Source organism: Anarhichas minor, unplaced genomic scaffold, assembly GCF_050575085.1.
Source record: "Anarhichas minor isolate MPS153535 unplaced genomic scaffold, ASM5057508v1 ptg000030l, whole genome shotgun sequence".
NCBI lineage: Eukaryota > Metazoa > Chordata > Actinopteri > Perciformes > Anarhichadidae > Anarhichas > Anarhichas minor.
The window spans coordinates 3,541,610-3,546,549 of record NW_027466476.1 but is presented as its reverse complement, the minus strand read 5'-3'; positions in this window follow the sequence as shown (position 1 = coordinate 3,546,549).

Genomic DNA, 4,940 nt, shown 5'->3' with positions numbered 1-4,940 from the left:
CTGAAAATATTCAATCCTACCTACAGTGGGTATTAAAAATTAAAAAAAATCTATTTTTGTGCAATTTTAATGTAAGAGATGAGGAACAAAACCCCAAACTGTGTCTTTACACTGTGGATTTCAACACTGACATCGTGTTAGAAAGACGTCTTTTCACAGCCAGCACTGAGAGTAGCAGCAAAGACAGGGACCACATTCTTATTAAATTAACATCTCGATATGTCAATATTGTTTTAAGATAGAATTTTTAAAAATAGTTAACATAACTGCTTTGATTTTATATACATACAGTTTTTATGTTGGCCGACATTAGTTATGTAATGTATTGATATATGAACAAATTAGCCCCCATTTCCCCATATTCAACAATAAATTAACCATTTGTTACTATATTATTTTTTACCGAAAATAAAATCAATGAAGTACCTTTTTGTTGTTGTGACAATCTCAGCTTTTCATTTCAGCATATCTCTGGTAGTCCATAGTGTTAATCTTTTCTGCAGCACTCCTGTTATGTCTCATTCACACCTGAATATGTTACGTGCATAGCTCTTTTATATCTACTTTAACGGCACATTTAAATGAGGAGACTCCTTTAGACTCCGTCGGCTTGGTTGTACATTTTCTCTAATTACCCATCTTGGTTGTGGCAAGTTGCGTCACAGTCTGGTTATTTTCATAGTGTGAAAACTAACTTTTCTACCAGGCCTAAGTGGTTAGCTTGATAGCATTTATTGTAAACAATCTTAAAGACTGCAGCTCCTCCTCTGTGTCTCAGAAAGTGCCAAGAGTATTATCTGAATACGCACAGTGAAAGAGTGACAAAGACAGTGTTTCAAATGGTATTCTGACCAGTCTAGTTTGGTACCAGAGCGACCTGTGAACCTCAGAACGCCACTTAAAGAATGTGTCTGGATGCTGTGCACCCTAGGAGCTGTCTGCAGAAAGTCATTACTTAAACGGACGCTGTCGACTGCTCGAAGTAAATGATATATTGTCTAAAAAAAAAAAGTAATTATATCAATTATTAGACAAACTTTAGTTTGGAAATAGGGTGGGGTATTGGTAGTTTGTTATGCGTATTAACAAAATATTAAATTGGAGTAATTGAGCGTGAAGATCCCAGTTACTCCAAAAATCATTTCTGCCTCTCTAACTGCAGCCTCCCCACTCCAAGAGCAGGTGGATGCTGTTGAAAATCGAAAAGAGCGAACACAAACACACAGAGAGAGGACAAGAGCCAGAGCTGTCATCCTGACTTTCAGATGAAGTGGGGGATTAGGACGGAGGTGAAAGCACGCTGAGGACCATGGTGACAGCAGATGAAGGGGAGATAGCGCAAACTCTTGTGGAATTCACAAGCATAGGCAGGGTTGGGGGATCGAGGGTTGCTACGAGAGAGCAGAAGCATTTTGGTTGATGTAAATTTCATCACAAAATGTCAATAGTAATGATTGAGTTCGTTTTTTCTGCGGAGAAAATTTAATTTTTGAAAAGATCTGAAAGGTTAAATATGCTTTTCAGATGACAAAGTCCTCCAGGGAGCATAACAGATTGTTGACAATCCCTCTCTGTTTTGAACTGTCATGAAATATACCGTGTGTGTGTGTGTGTGTGTGTGTGTAGGTGTGTGTGTGTGTGTGTGTGTGTGTGAGACCAACCAGGAACACCGTGCACCAGTCACCTCCACTGACAACACTGATATTAATACCAAAAATGATGTCGTACAAATTGCAGCTTGTGCTCGGGATATTCTTGTGCGTATGCATGTGTGTGTCTCATATGTCTTTTCTGGTGTTATGGCTGTGCAGGAATGTGCTCCTCTGTGTGTTTCTTCTCCTGCTGGGTCTGGCTGCGGTGGTCCCGCGGCACCAGTCACTCGTCCTTCCACAGACACGCTGACTAGGCCAGCCTGAGCTCAGGTATCTCCACTAACCTCCCCTTTGTCCTGCTTTAAAATAGGCTCTTTTGTCTGCTGTTTTCTGCAGGTCATTGTGAGGAGCGCTTCTTAGTGTCAGCTTTAATTCACACTGTAACCCTAGCTGTGATGCCTCCCAACTATCCACGCTGCCTGCCTGGCATTCAGCTGGTCCTTGGAGAGCTGAGGCTGCATTACACCCCCCAACTCTCCAATAACTGCACCCAAGGGACGACTTGCAAACTTTGTTGCTTAAATATTTAAATAGCCCTTTAATTGACATCCGTCAGACCTCACCCAGAGCTCCAACCTGAATGCTGCTCTGTGAACATAAAAGAAAATGCTGGTGCTGTTTTTTTTTTTTCATTCATTGTCTCCCAGTGCTGTAGAGATTAGATTATTAAGTACTCCATTTTTTTTCCAAGATCACAGAATGAATATCCATAGCCACAATTCATCACTGCAAATTGATTGGTGTCTGTTTTGTTTACAGTGCCTCCTTCTTCTTTTGAGGCAAATTACAACAACATAATCATGGGATGGAAATTGGCCAGCGGATAAGAGATGCATGACAGAAATGCACCAAAAAAGTCAACAACGGTGGTATTTTTTTCTCGTCGGAGCATTTAACCTAAGGTCTCAGCTGGGGAGATACGGCCCCCGGGCTCTGTCTGCCTGTCTCCCCTTGGAGAGGAGAAGAAACAACAGGAGAAAAGAGAAAAGAGGCTCATGTTAAAACAGCAAACATCATAACCTGATATCGACACTCAGCTGGGGTTCGCTTTACTTCTGCAGTCTCTGTTTATCTCTCCTGGGAGGGGGCAATCTATAAGGGCTTCCTTAAACTATCCTCATGGCTAAAAATAAATCAGACATACAGTACAGCTGGTGTCAGAGGTTCAAAAATGATGTGGTGATAGATATTTTAATGATATCTGTATACCACTATATCAGTGAGACAGATGATTAGCTTGTTTGATATCCAAGGTGTTTTCCTCAGTAGGAAAATCTGGAAAGCTATATAATGATTTTTACTGTGATGGGGAATATTTAACGTAAAAAATAGTGACTGGAAAACACACATTGAATAAATAGAGATGAAGGCGGCACAATGAGCTCACTAGTCAGGTTTTGAATTGTTGCCTGTAAAATAAATGTCCCACAATGTCATACTTGAGTGACATTTAGTGCTGCATGTTTCATAGCTATTAGATGGTGCAGTGGAATAGAAGACAATTCTTTCGTTCAGTCTTCAGATCAAATATTATATTATTATCAAAAGAATGTTCAAATTTAGTTTATATAACTAGAATCAGTCACTTTCAGCTAGTATTTCAGTTTGGTCTTAAAGTGTGCCACTAATTTCAGAGTCCCGATCAATCTTAAAGGATAAATCTGGAAAAATTCTATATTTTTGTTATTGTGAACAAATCCCAATAAAAGACCAAAACCATCAATGATATACTCTGTCCCTCATTACTTTCCCAATCCCTACCCTGTCTGTGGCTCTCATTCCCAATTCCATTGGTTCATACTAAGGATAAAAAAAACCGGGTCATAAATATAAAGTTTGTGTTGTGTTTTCACAAAATGCCAAGTCATTTTATAAAAGATCTAGGAACTTTAGTTTTTATTAACTGTAACTCAAACAGGAGGAAGTAATGCATTTGCCGGGAACTATTTTCACCTCCACTACTACATCAGCCATGTTCATCGTAATGAAGAAACATGTCACCCAGTGCAGCAGTGTGGCTGATTGATATGTTCATCATAGTTTTTGGACAATAATTGAACTCTGTGGCACAGATATGAGCTATATCAGGCTTTGACTATTCTAAATACTAGGATCAGTTCATTGTCGGTTTTGGTAATTTCATGAGATTGTTTGACAAAAAGATAAATAAAGAATGCCACCATACTTATACTTCAAATACCAAAGTGAGGCCAGCTTTGACTTAGGACCTGCATATATGCAACGAACTGGTTGACTGTGAATCTTCACCGACATACAAATCAGACGTACATTTTTCTGGGACTAAATATGCTTTACATAAAATATACAATATCGAGTCATGACGTATTCTGCTGATTTTAAATGTGCACCTAAAATGTGAAGGAACCAGCTTAAAACTACAGCAATTGTGACAAAGATAGTAGATTTAGATGTAAATCAGATCCCAACAAGTAACCACAGCGAGATAGAGTTTCCCTCTGACAAGCGAGAGCAGAGTCTTTCAGATGGGATTGCTGTCTTGAGGAATGGAGTGGAGGTTTGTGGGAGCCCGTCTCGGCCCAGTTCCCCTGCTCAGCTCACATTCTCCGGGTGAACCCGTGTCCTGGGGCCAGTTGGGCGGCACAGTCTCATGTCTCAAGTCCTCACAGTTCACTGGGCCCTTTAAAGTGAGCACACCCACCAGGGGCCCTCAGGACGACAAAAACTACAAACACTGGGCTGTCCAGGCTCCTATCTGAGACACAGAGATGCACACTTGCATGCATGCACGCACGCACGCACACACACACACACACACACACACACACACACACACACACACACACACACACACAAACTGTTAACAGCCCATTTATCTTTGATACAATGGAGAGACAATAGCAAAGACAAAGATATTATCAGCATCGGTTGTTAATAGCGGATTTGTAATTTCGTCCCTGAAAGTCGTAGTCGATTTTAAACAATATTCATCTTTTTTTTCTATGTGATCCAGAGATCCTGAAATGGTTATGGGAGGGAAATGTCAGAGAGCGGATCAGTTTACAGACACGGCACACTTCGGTGAACATGCGCACAGAGATCAAAGCGACCCTTTTTGCCTACCGCAGTGCATCCCCAACAGATCTGACAAAGTGCCCCCATTGTGTGACCCTGACCCATTACTGATAATGGATCGCCTCCAGAACCGCCCCCTCGGAGGCCGAACCGGTCCTGCACACGGACCTGCGGTCTGCGCTCCGAGGAGAGCTGCGGCACATTGATGAACACACATGATATGACATGTCAACT